Source organism: Cebus imitator, unplaced genomic scaffold (genome assembly GCF_001604975.1).
Source record: "Cebus imitator isolate Cc_AM_T3 unplaced genomic scaffold, Cebus_imitator-1.0 Scaffold35, whole genome shotgun sequence".
Lineage (NCBI taxonomy): Eukaryota > Metazoa > Chordata > Mammalia > Primates > Cebidae > Cebus > Cebus imitator.
Window position 1 is genome coordinate 6,367,342 of NW_016107350.1, and position 13,527 is coordinate 6,380,868.

At 36.4% G+C, this 13,527-nt stretch overlaps 1 long non-coding RNA gene across 2 annotated transcripts in view; it reads right to left on the bottom strand.

The window, feature by feature from the left end:
* Positions 1–1,609: 1,609 nt before the first annotated feature.
* LOC108301522 overlaps positions 1,610–13,527 on the bottom strand; it is a 19,391-nt gene continuing 7,473 nt past the window's right edge. The window contains exon 3 of one of the 2 annotated variants that reach the window (XR_001823915.2): positions 1,610–1,839. This is a non-coding gene — a long non-coding RNA (uncharacterized LOC108301522). The remainder of the gene's footprint in view (positions 1,840–13,527) is intronic. The other variant, XR_005199486.1, reaches the window with a different exon arrangement.

A 13,527-nucleotide genomic window follows, 5' to 3' on the forward strand; every position in this document is an offset into this window, starting at 1 on the left:
CTCAGTGCCTGGTTTGTAAAGGGTTTCTAACATGAAGGAATGTTGAATTTTATTGAAAACCTTTCTGCATCTATTGAGTAACTGTAGTTTTTGTCTTTAGCTCTGTTGATATAATGAATCACATTTATTGATTTGCATATGTTGAACCAACCTCATATTCTGGGGATAAAGCCTACTTGATTGTGGTGGATTAGCTTTTTTATGCACTGCTGGATTCAGTTTGCTTGTATTTTGTTGAGGATTTTTGCATCTATGTTCATCAAAAATATTGGCCTGAAGTTTTCTTTTTCTGCTGTGTCTCTGCCAGGTTCTGATATCAGGATGATACTAGCCTCATAGAATGAGTTAATGAGAAGTCTTTCTTCCTCAATTTTTTGGAACAGTTCAACAAGGTTGGTACCAGCTCTTCTTTATACCTCTGGTAGAATTTGGCTGTGAATCCATCTAGTCTTGGGCTTTTTGTGGCTGATGGGCTTTTTATTACTCATTCAAGTTCAGAACTTATTTCTGAGTTCAGGATTCAATTTCTTCCTGGTCCAGTCTTCAGAGGTTAAATATGTCCACGAATTTATCCATTTCTTCTAAATTTTCTAGTTTGTGTGCATGGAGGTGTTCATAATAGTCACTGTGTGTGTGTGTGTGTGTGTGTGTGTGTGTGTGTGTCTGTGTGTACTTCTGTGGAGTCAGTGGTAATATCTTAATTTTAAAGGCTGAGTTTACATTTCATTCAACATAAAACTTAATTTTCGGGACAGAGTCCAAATGGATGTGAAATATATATATGGCATGATAATTGATGCCAAGAAACAGCATAATCATTTGTTCATTTGTTTATTCTATTTTAGCCTCTATGACTGTAGCATTGACTGAGTTTAGTGCTGTTAATTAGACCACATTTTGGGACCATAATGAAAGCTAATAAATCTCTTCATCATTTCATATTAGACTTCTTGTTTATTTTAGACTTTATTATGTTGGTTTTTATTTTAAAAAACAAATTAGCCATGCATTTTTGTTGTAAAAATAATCCATCATTATAACATTGGACAGATATCTCCATATTAGTAAAATTACTTAATGTCAATAGAATATTAAATCAAATTGAATAACAACAAACTTTTTACTACTAAGGAAATAGAATTGACCCATCAAAACATATAAGCACAAATTCAGATTAAGTCAACAACACATATTGACTTGCAAGAAAGTTGGCTTGCTAGGAAATGTTATCGTTTGAGATGATATAATGATGAAGGTGAGAGAAATACGTACTCCCACGGACATAGTGCCATGAGCTTTATTACAGTGACTAAATTTGAGATAAAGAGCATGAGAATTATGAACTGGATGACAGGGTAAAAGAATTCATAGAAAGTCTAATCAGTTGTAGACCAATCATCACATTAGTTTTCTACTAACTTGATGTAAAGTACATCTCCTATAATTAAAAAAAAATCATCACTTCCCTTGTCTTTGTAGGTTTACTTTGTCTTTTGCAGTTTCTTTATGATGTTGTTTTGGGTTGCACGGAAATATTCTATTCATGCAGTGATTGCTAAATTAGCTGAAGAACTCAATGCAATTAAAAATCAAACAGCTGAAAGAGACTGTTTTTGCTATATATAAGGATGGGAGATTATGTTATGGCAAGCACTGATGAGCTACAGAAGGAACCACTTGTTCTACTTAGTGATTTGAGAGTGAACGTGAAATGCAATGGTCTATTGGTTAGCTCACCTGATACTTCTTGTTATTTGTAAAAATATGGTAGAACAAGCAAAGAAGAGAAGCATTCCCAAGAAGGGCACTCTGAAGTTCCGGTAAATTTATCCTCATGGCCTGAAGTTATTTTCAAGGAAAAATGTTTTGAAGGTATGAGAAACAGCATTTTTTGTATAAATTATTACTAGGTGACCTAGTAATAGAATAAGAACATCTAAATCTCATTCCTTTAGATATAAGGGAGATTTTTAAAGATACTCTGGTTGTTTTGCCATCCTACCATCTGATATTTTTCCAGCTTCCATTGTTAAGTTATCAAGCCCTGATCCTACTGTCAGATATTATTTATATATCTCAAGAATATAAGTTTTTGGCTAAACTAAATAATATCAGCTAATCTAACAAAAGTCGCCAAATTCATAGTGATACATTACAATAAATAAACAACTGTTTATTGTAGACATTTAGTGAGCAACCTCCAATGCAACAATTAAGATCCCAGATTCCCTCCAGTCTACAGTACTTGGATCTCTGCTCAAAACTGGGATAATCAACTGCAGAAAAAATTGGGGAGGATCTTGCAGAAAGTTTTTATGGGCCATCCCAGAGGTGCTATATGTAACACTTCAGTCCCCATGACATTGACCAGAACTCATGACCACAATGTTGTAATGAAAGCTAGTGTATTAGCTTCTGTCTCACAATTTTTGGGAATCAGGAGTCTAGGCATGACTTAACTGGGTCCTCTGTTCAGAATCTCACAAGGCTGAGATAAAATTCATCTAGACTCCATTTTCATCTGGAAACTCAACTAAGTCAGAATCTGCTTCAAAGCTCTCTCGTTTGTACCAGAATTCATTTCCTTAAGGATGTATGACTGAAGACCCAACATTTTTTTTTCCTGGCCATCAGCTAGAGTCTGCTCACAGGTTCTAGAAGCCACCTGCAGTACCTTGTCAGATGGACTTTCTCAACATGGTTGATTATTTCATAAAAGCCAACAAGACAAATCCTCTGTGTGTGTGTGTGTGTGTGTGTGTGTGTGTGTGTGTGAGAGAGAGAGAGAGAGAGAGAGAGAGAGAGAGAGACTCCCTTTTTACCTCTCTTGGTTGCCAAGTGAGAATAATGTAACACAATCATGGAGTCACAGGAATGGAATCACAGAAGTGGCATCTCATCACCTTTGTCATATTCTGTTGGTCTGTTGCAAGTCTAGGTTCTACCAAGGAGTTTTCACTAATGACAGTGAGATACACAGAGTAGTGATTCAATTAAATGAAATGGCCATGAAGCAAATATTCAAATGAATAAGCATATCATGCAAACTGTTGCTACAGAAGGAAAGAGTAGTGTTATCAGGACACGTAATTGATGGAGCTGTCTGGTAGCATTGAAGATATCCCCCATAACGATAAGATTTGAGCTGAAATATGAAAGAAGAGAGTTAATTTAATGAAAAAGCATAGAGGAGCTAAAAGTGAAAAATTCTAAAAGTGAACTGTATGTTCCAAAGCTCTATGGTAGGATAAAAGCATGATACCTTTAAGAAATGGAAGGAAAGCCCACATGTCTGAAGGAGAGAAGCAGAGGAAGAGGGAGGGCAAGGCATTGGATAAGAAGAGCAGACTCCAGGTATTTCAAGGCTTCCTAGGCCGGCTGGCTTGACGTTAAGAGTAATGGGAGTTCATTGAAAGGATTTAAACAGGAGAGTGACCCAATCAGATTGCATTTATAAGAGTTTATTTGTGCAATTACTATATTACACAATGCACATTTGAGAATTTAATCCCAGAGATAGGAAAGTTTAGTCACACAAAAACCTGTACGTAAACATTGATAGCAAATTTATCCGTAAAACCTCAAAACAGAAAACAACCCAAGTGGTCCTCGATGGGTTACTGGTTAAACAAACTGATGCATCCATGTCGTGAAATACGATGGGATACTAGTCAGTAATTTAAAAAAATGTGAGCTATTGAGACACACAACTACTTGAATGAATCTCAAGAAAATTATGCTGAATAATAAAAGTCAATTCCAAAAATTATTCCATTTACATAATTTTCTTGAAATGAAAAAATTACAGAAAAGTAAGACAGATTAGTGGTTGCTAGGGTTTAGGGATGGGGAGAAGTGGGCAATGGGAAAGAGGTGGGTAGTTATAAAAAGACAAAAAAGAGGGATCATTGTGGTGATGGGGCTGGTCTGTAATTTGACTGTGGTGGTAGATACAGAAGCCTACACATGTGACAAAACTGCATAGAAATAAATACACACAAGTATACACACATACACACAAACACGTGTGCACACACACACAGGAGCAGAAGTCAAATTGGAAAAATCTAAAACGGATTGGTAGATTGCATCAATGTCAATATCTTGCTTCGGAAATTGTGTTATGCTTTTGCAAGATATTACTATTGGATGAAGCTGGCTAAAGAGTACAAAGGATCTCTTTGCAGTATTTCTTACAACTGTGTGTAAACCTACAATTATTTTAAAAGTCTATATTTTTAATCTGATTACAGTCATTGCAATGACCAAGAATGGATATTAGGAGAAGAGTCAAGGAGATTTTTCAGTTGTTCAGTGGAAAAATGGGGATAGCTTAGACCAGAAGGCGGAAGAAACAGGGACAAATTAATACATTCAGCCATGATTTAGGATGAAAAATGTACTTGATTTAGAAATTTGGAAGCCAGAATGAAGGATTTATCTGGAGCTGCCCTAATTTCTTAAAACATAGCATTCAAAATTTTCTCATCTTCATGATTTTGCCTAGGCTCTCATTCAAAAACGATCTTCTTCACATCTTTCGCTGGTGAAAAGACTCACTCTAAATACTAGGATTTCTTGTGTACCAATCTCATAGCCCTTGTCACTTGTCACCTTGTATTTTACATCTTTGTGTACCTATCTTAGCTCTCGGATGATAGATTAAATTTCTTTAGAGATTATGTCTGATAAAAGTGTATAGTCCCTATGGCAGCCAGCACCAGGCCTTAGACCTCAGTAGAATATTTTTAATGGAATACTGTATGTATGTGAACATGCTAGGAGGCCATGTCCCCTCATAACAATTGTATTTGGCTATAGTTAGCTAGACAAATAAAATTACAGAAGAAATTAAGACTATTCTTCTTGCTGTTGTATCTAAATGACTTTTGGTGGTCTGCTAAAGTGTTTATTTAAATAATAGGTCATTGACCCTGAAATTGAAAAGGTGTCTTCAGGAGCCCTTGTCTTTTATTATCTCATTTATTTTTACAGAGCAGAAGTGTCATGCAGCCTTCCTGTAGACCTGCAGCCAATGGTGACAGAGAAGGAAAAAGTGATTAGGTCACACAAGAGGTGATTTACTTTGAAGAGCATCTGGTTAGGAGGAACTCATCTCAACGAGGCATAAATTTTGTTTCTAACTGACTGAAAGCAAATCATTCAGAATTTTCTAGTATAGAACAATATGGATTTATTAGCAGATTGATGATAAGTTCTACCACAAATGAGGGCCCTGGTACAAAGTCCTGATAAGACCAGAGAAGCCAAAGCCAAAGAAATCATTCCCATCCCTGCGTATCTGAGTCACGCTCATTCCATGTCATGAAAACACATTGTGAGAGAAATTATACATCAACAATGAAGTCTCTTCTTTATAAAAAGCATATTTTTTCTTATTTTAACATGAAGGATATTTGAGAGATGCCAGAAGAATGTTGCAAACACTGTGAGCAACTAAGAAAACTATGAAAAAAATTGTTAAGAAAATATTAAAGGGCAATATCAGAATATCATGGGGTGTTTCTACACAGACCGGTGGTTTTCATTGGGGCTGCATATTAGAATTACTTAAGGGCTTTACAAATCAAAACCATCAGACACAAACCCCAAATGTGAATTTGAGTACTCGAGATAAGACCTTTGCCTTTATTTATCATTTATTAACATTGTTGTTATTATTATTAAAATGCCCCAGAGACTTCTAATGTGCAGTAAAGTTTGGGAAACACTGACTTGGACCAACAGCCAGATTAAAAGTTCAAAAATGCTGCATTTGGTCCAGAAAAATATTTTCCTCCATTTATCTTTCTCTCATCTTTCCTAAATAATAGGTTTCCTGTAGATCAAATGTCATGAATTGTTATCTTTTCTCTTTGCTAAGAATTCCACAAGTTCAAGATGAAGACTAGGTCTGTCCATAACTGTTATACGACTCAAAGAAATCGTTAGAAATATAAGTATTCCAATGAAAGCTATACCATCAGATGCAGAAAAATAAAAATAAACCCAGACTTCGATTTTTTTGTTTGCACATAGTCCTGGATCCCAACATGAATATATCCCCTCAAATGGATTTGTCATCCTGGTTCAAAAGCGACGGCATAGTCGTAAGGATAGAGTTCATCTTGACCCACTTTTTTTGAAAATGACTGTAAACACAGATGATTTAAGGAAGTGCTGGGTACATTACTTTCCAAGTAATGTAAACAGTGGCTTTTAAAGACGATATTCCCAGACAATATTCCAAAGAGCAATCCATCACATAGTGCTGTTACAGATTTTCCTCCAAAAGATGGGAGAGACCAAATCTTTTAAACAAACCAGCATCAGGGCATGGTAAGACCATGAGCAAAGAATCAGAACACTTCCAAGATAAAAGACAGAATGACAACCTTTGAATCACTAGACACCAGATGCATTCTGAGTAGTACTAAATTCCTTGGATGTGACATAGATTAATACCATGAGTAATCACTGCCAAGATTAGCCATTTATCTCTTCTATGGTACTTGGGAAAGCTTTGAGATGTGAGCGAACAGAGGTAGCCTGAATCAACTTGGTAGCAGTAAAATGGGAAAAAGCTTCGGAATTTATTATGCCTTTGATATGTCTGCATTCCTCCCTAGAAACATGACTCATAGTTAAAAGTTAATTCATTCAGTATCTCTTGAATCCTAAATAAATCCTTTGGCAAGATAGGTGTGTGGGGAATACTTAGATCATTTACAAAGATTCTGTGACCTTAAATAACTCACATTCTGGTGAAGAAGTGAGAAAAAAAAATTGGTCGTGAAAGTATCTGCATGATTAAACCTTTGCTAGAGAAGTGGAGCTAGAGGTTGCCAGGCGTCAGCCCCAGCGGAATGAGGTGGCAGGAACCATGAAACACAGTAGTGTTGGAATTGCCTTAACCATTTGTTGTGATATAGTGTGCCCCTGAGTGATCTTAATCAATGTTACACAGTTCAATTTTATAGCAAAGAAGTTTCTATATCAAAAGCTAAAGATGGGACAGAAACCATACCCATATTGCGTGTGTTCTCTCAACAAAATGCTGGTCAGTGTGATTCATACGGGAAGAAAGTCCCAAGTGTGAGTAAATCTTTGGAGGTCAGAAGTGAAGCCACAGAATCTGGTCACATGCCTTGTCCAACAAGTCTGCTTTTGAAGCAATTGGCACCATTATCATCATCACTTGGCGGGGGTGTTTTGCCAAGGTGGTCCAAATTGTAGACTGTATTATCCATGCAGTTCTGGCCAAACATGAACAACTTGCCAATTGAAAAAAAAAAAAGTTAATAAAAACAAATATTGTTGATATATTTGAAAGAAGGGTTCAATTTTTTTTTTTTTTTTTTGGAAAAGCATATCTAAGGCAAGAGTGAAAGAGGAAATTGGTTCTTGCAGGAAACGTCATGTCCTCGAAGAGATCTGGCTAAGCATTTTAGTAGTAGAGGTATCCCTTAAAGAAAGGGTTCATCTAGCAGTGATAAAAGAGTGACTACCAAGTAATTAACCTAAGCAGGAAAACCCAAATTTTTTTCAATACTAAGAAAACCGCCTTTAGAGAGATGATAGATTTCTGAAGTCTTCGTTATTCATGGCAACTGTAGCATGCAATTCCAAGATATGGATAAGGACCTGGAGAGCCAGGCAATGGTAGGACTCTGATTGCCTATCAAGTTAGCAGACACTTTAAAGGGATTTTTGGCAACAGTAGAGAAGAAAAGAAATAATCTAGGAAACTGATGGCAGAAACGTGGCAACATACATTCAAATGTTAACATTCCTATTTTTGACCAGAAAGTTCATGTCTGAGCATGCATGCTAAGGAAATAATTAGCAAACGGGCAAAGATACTTGCAGAAATGTACTCATCTTAATGTTACATATAATTTTTAAAACTGTAAATACCTCAGTGACCATAAGGAAAAGATTATTTACATAAATTATGGAAGAGACAGGAGAAAACTAGGCGACCATCAAAGAGTATGATGAAAATCTTAACCTATTGTGTACACGAAAAGATGTAGATTTTTACAGTCAAGTAAAAATTCTGGTACTAGATAGTATGAACAGTAAACAGAAAAATCTCCAGAGGGCATCAATTTAAATATTAAAGAATATATAATAGACTGAGTGTGGTGGCTCACATCTGTAATCCAACACTTTGGGAGGTGAAGTCAGGAGGATCACTTTAGGCAAGGAGTTTGAGATCAGCCTGGGAAACCTAGGAAGACCTGGTCTTTACTAAAAGTTTTTTAAATTGGCCAGGTGTGGTGGACAGCACCAGTAGTCCCAGCTACTTGGGAGGCTGAAGTGGGAGGATCACTTGATCCCAGGAGATCAGTGCTGCAGTGAGCTATGATTGTACCACAGCAACAGAGCAAGGCTATTTCTAAAAAAAAAAGAAAAAAAAAAAATCTAATCGGAGGGAAGAAAGAAAGGAAAAGTAAAAGATGTATAATGAAAGATTAGCAATAATTGTCACTGGGTAGGGCATTTATTCTTCAGATACTTTGTATCTTTCAATATGTATTTCTATATTTCTTTTCTTCATTTTGTATTTCTATATTTTCTTTAAAATTTTAATAAATATGTAACATTTTATCACTAAAAGAAATGAAATGACTATTCCTATTTTGTTAATTCTTAACAGGCTGAAATTTCAGATATTTTCATAATGGCTGTATTAATTTTTCAGTGATTATCAAAGGTCGGAAACAAGGAAAAGTTTAGAAATCCTGAGTGCCCCATCAGTTAGGAATCAGCAATAAGATTGTGAGGTTAAGAATTTCACAGAACTTCACAAGCACAGGCAACTAAACTAAAAACAGAAAAACAGGATTGGATTAAACTAAAAGGCTGCAGCACAGCAAAGGAAACAAACAGAATGAAGAGACAACCAATGAATAGGAGGGAAAATTTGCAAACTACACGAGTGATAATGGGTTAATATTCAAAATATCTAAGAAACTCAAACAATTCAGTAACAATGAAACAAAATAACCCAATTTAAAAATGGGCAAAGAACCTGAAGACATTTTTCAAAAGAAGACATATAAATGGTCTACAGGTATATAAAAAAAGTTGAGTCTCACTAATCATCAGATAAATGCCAATTAAAATCACAATGAGATATCACCTCACACCTATTAGAATAGTTATTGTGAAAAAGATGAGATGATAAGCATTAGCAAGGATGTGGAGAAGGGAGCTTTTGTACATTGTTGGTGGGAATGTAAATTAGTACAGCCATTATGGAAAATAGTATGGAATTCCTCAAAAAAAAACAAAAACTACCATATGATCTGGCAATTCTACTTCTGGGCATATTGTTGAAGAGAGATCCACACTCTTATGTTTATTGCAGCATTATTCACCATAGTCACAATATGAAATCCACTTAAGTGTTCATCAATGGATGAATGGTTAAAGACAATGGAATGTATGTCCACAATGAAATATTATTCAGCCTTGAAAATGGAGAACATCCTTTTTGCAGGAACATGAATCAACCTGGTGGACCTTATGCTAAGTAAACTAAGCCAGGTACAAAAAGACAAGTACTACATGATCTCACTTATATGTTGACTCTAAAAAATGAAACTTATAGAAGTAGAAATTAGAATGATGGTTTCCAGGGGCTAGGAGTGCAAGATGGAGATTAGGAAAATTTGGGGCAAATGATACAAAATTTTAATTGGATAAGAGCAGTATTTCAGGAAAGTTATTGTACAACATGGTAACTATAGTCAATAACAATGCATTGTAAATTTAACACTTGCCAAGAGAGTAGATTTTACCACAAAAAAAATGATAAGTATGTAAGGTAAAGCATATGTTAATTTTCTCGATTTAGTCGTTCCAAAATCATAGCATCAACTTCCCCCAAGCCTTCAGGGTCAGTCTCAACTCTCTCCCCTATCACTCCACCAGTACTATAAATTCTGCCTCCTAAACATTTCACATATTTGTTCTCCACCATCCATCTTCACTGACTGCCACTACCTTGGTTTCAACTTTATTTATATTTTTTTAGGTTATTTCACTAGACCTTCAATGGCCACCAAGTCTTATATCAAGCTAACTTCCCTTCTGATATGCATATCTAATCACATCATGCCTCTGTTTAAAATTCTTCATGAGCTTTTCCTTGCTTTCAAATTCTTCATGGCCTGCTCTTACCTTTCCAGACTCAGCTATCCTTACATCCACACATAGACTGCGCTCCTATGTCTCCTAAAAGGTTTGTACTTCCTTTTGCCTCCATTCATTTGTTCATCCTTCTGCTGTCAAGATTCAGCTTAGTAAAGACCCACTCCAGAGCCAATGGAAAATTAGCTAAGAATTCCTCACACAGAAGACAACTCCGTAGTAGGAGAGTCACCATATAGGAAGCTGGAGGGTAAGCAATCATGTGGAAGACAGGAATCGTTTTCGAATAAAATCAAGATCAGTGAAGCCACATGGAAGTTTATGGCCAAACATTACTCATGAAGAAAAAAAATGATAGAAGTTAATGGTGGTCCTGGAGCTGTGCTTGATAGCGCATGCCTGTAATCCCAGTGCTTTGAGAAGCCGAGGCAGGAGGATCGCTTGAGCTCATGAGTTCAAAACCAGGCTGTGCAACATAGTGAGAGTGAGATCCTGTCTCTATGTATAAATATATAACAAAATAGATACATAAATATTATATATAATGTGTATTTATTTATAAATAGATATATAAATATTATACATAATATGTAAATATTTATAAATAGGTAGATAATATATATTTATAAATATATATATAAATGGATATACAAATAGGCAGGAGGATTGCTTGAGCTCATGAGTTCAAAACCAGGCTGGGCAATACAGTGAGAGTGAGATCCTGTCTCTATTTATATATACACAAAAATATGCATATGTGTGGGTGTGTGTGTGTGTGTATATATATATATATATATATATATATAAAATATATACACACCAAAAAAAGAGTGATCCTGATAACATAAAGCAAGAAAAAATAAAGTTCAAAAAACAGGTCTTGCCTAGTAGTTCAAACTTGAGACGATAAATTGAAAGTCAATGCCGGCGAGTTGCTTTTGTTTAGAAATTGGCTCCTTCCAAGGAAATGACGGAAAGGCCAGTGTAATTGCAGAACACAAGCTGAGGAGGCTGGAAAGGTCATAGTGACTCTTCCAGTGGTCACTTCTACCAGTTTCTTTGGCCATGGTTGACTGAGTCTAGTGTAGAGACATGTGACCCAAGCTAGAGAAAAATTCTCCCTCTTAGGAATGAATAAAGTAGAGCAGGGACAACCAGAGGCAAGAGGCATGATGGAAATAATTCAGAGTCCACCATGGAAATGACTTAATGATTTGCTGCTCTAGCCTCCCCAGAACAGCCTTGGTTGCTTCCCTCTAGAGGACCGGTTTGGATGGTCCAAGATCCGCCACCAAATATCCTTTGTGACCTGAGTACAACAAAAGGTCTTCAAATTATTTGAGAACAAATCAAGTTAGAGATCAATATGTTTAATATGATTTCTGTGAAAACAGAGAAGTGCTTAAAATTTAGATTTAAAACAACGACAGAATAAATCCTGGCCTGAACAATATGTGGCTTTCCAATGTTGGTGGGAAGTGCCTGCAGACTTCATGCCTGTAAACTGGCCGCCTCCTGGTTGGTGCTGTGGCCTCTGGTGGTCATCATGCAACTTAATCATAGGTATTGCAGAAATACTCAACAGAGATTAGCAGACATCCAGGAGGAGTGCCATTATTTGAGGGCAGGGCATGTTTGGGCAAGTGATAGGGACAATGGTCTGTCGTACAAAGCACTGAGGGTGATTGAAACTGAGTGTGAGTAGATGCTGGAAGAATCTCTCCACTGAAAATACTTTCGAATAGATCCTTCAACCCACAAGTGCATTATACTCCATGACAGGACTTAACCTACGGAGACCACTGGCGGCCTTGTAAGTCTCCCCCACAAAGCTGAGCTCGTGGTACAGAGAGACTGCATGTTCATCTCTGGGTGCCCAGCACTTAGCAGAGTACCTCATACAAGGAAGACCATAAATAGTGGCTGAAAGCACACTGAATAAACAAGGACATCAGAACACTATTCGGAGCACAAAAGTAGTATTTTAATCTAAGCTAGATAAATGTTGAAGAGAATGGCAGAAGCAAATAATGAAAATAAAGGTGTCTCTCAAAATGCAGATGAAATGCCTTTGCATAACATTATTTTTCAGATTGCAAATAATTGCCATATTCTTCTGAGTGACTTTCAGACATTACATTGATTCTGGAAATAGGAGAGAATAAAAGCAAATTCATCATGCTTGTAGCAAACACAAGTATGTGTTTTCTTTTTTTGTCAAATCCCTGCATTCTAGGAGAATGACATCTTTGTGCTCCTCCTGCACGTTTATGATGTCTAGTGAAGTGTTAATCTTTAACTACAGCAGGGATCAATCACAACGTACTTAACAACAACAAAAAAATAATAATCCCCCTGCCTTCACACCATGAAAAATATTTGCACTGCTTTATTGGACACTAACTGTACTCTTTAAAAACTGTCTATTCATGGTGTGGTCATATCTTAAAATGTCCCTGTATCTATCAATGAACTATTTATTTGAAAATATCAATTCCATCTTTGAAATCTCAGGTTGTAAAATCAGTAGAAAATAAGAAATTATGGTAATTCTAATTGCACTAAATTTTGTCTACAATCAAAACGTGAGCTTAATCTCTACCAGAGGTCCTAGCAGTCCTGCAGTGGATATCAGCAGGATGCTATTCTTCAATTGCAAACAACAAGTAAGATTGGTACAAAATGGGAGTTTAAGGTTCAGTTTCAATCAGTTTCTCTAGTACTTATAGAAGGATAATACAAAGCAGTGTCAAAGAAATTGCCGTGTATGATAAAGCTATTCCCCATAATAAATCTGTACAAAAGCTTCAGCACTACAGTGAATTTGGCAGAGCCTTGGAGTTGCATTCTTCCTGTAGAACAAGAGCCCTCTTAGAGGCTTAATTTTAACGTTTGAAAATATCATCTGTTTTCTTTTCTTTCTAATACTCAAATATTCTGAAAGGTTATATACATCATTATTACAGAACTTTAGAGATACCACAGCATAGTGGGAAAATACGGCTTTGAAATGAGCTACAACTCAATCTAAACACCAGCTCTGCTACCTTCAGCCTCAGTCTTCTCACTTGTAAAATGAGGTAAATTATATCCACCTCGTCAAGTTAATATGAGAAATGACGCAAGTGAGATAACATGTAGAATTCCTATTATAAGGTAACTATTTAAGAAATCTACCAGCGTGGGAGGCTTACTGATTTCTTCTAATGCATGAAGATGTGAAATCAAAAAAGACAACATATGGCCGGGTGCGGTGGCTTAAGCCTGTAATCCCAGCACTTTGGGAGGCCAAGGCAGGCAGATCACGAGGTCAAGAGATAGAGACCATCCTGGCCAACATGGTGAAACCCTGTCTCTACTAAAAAT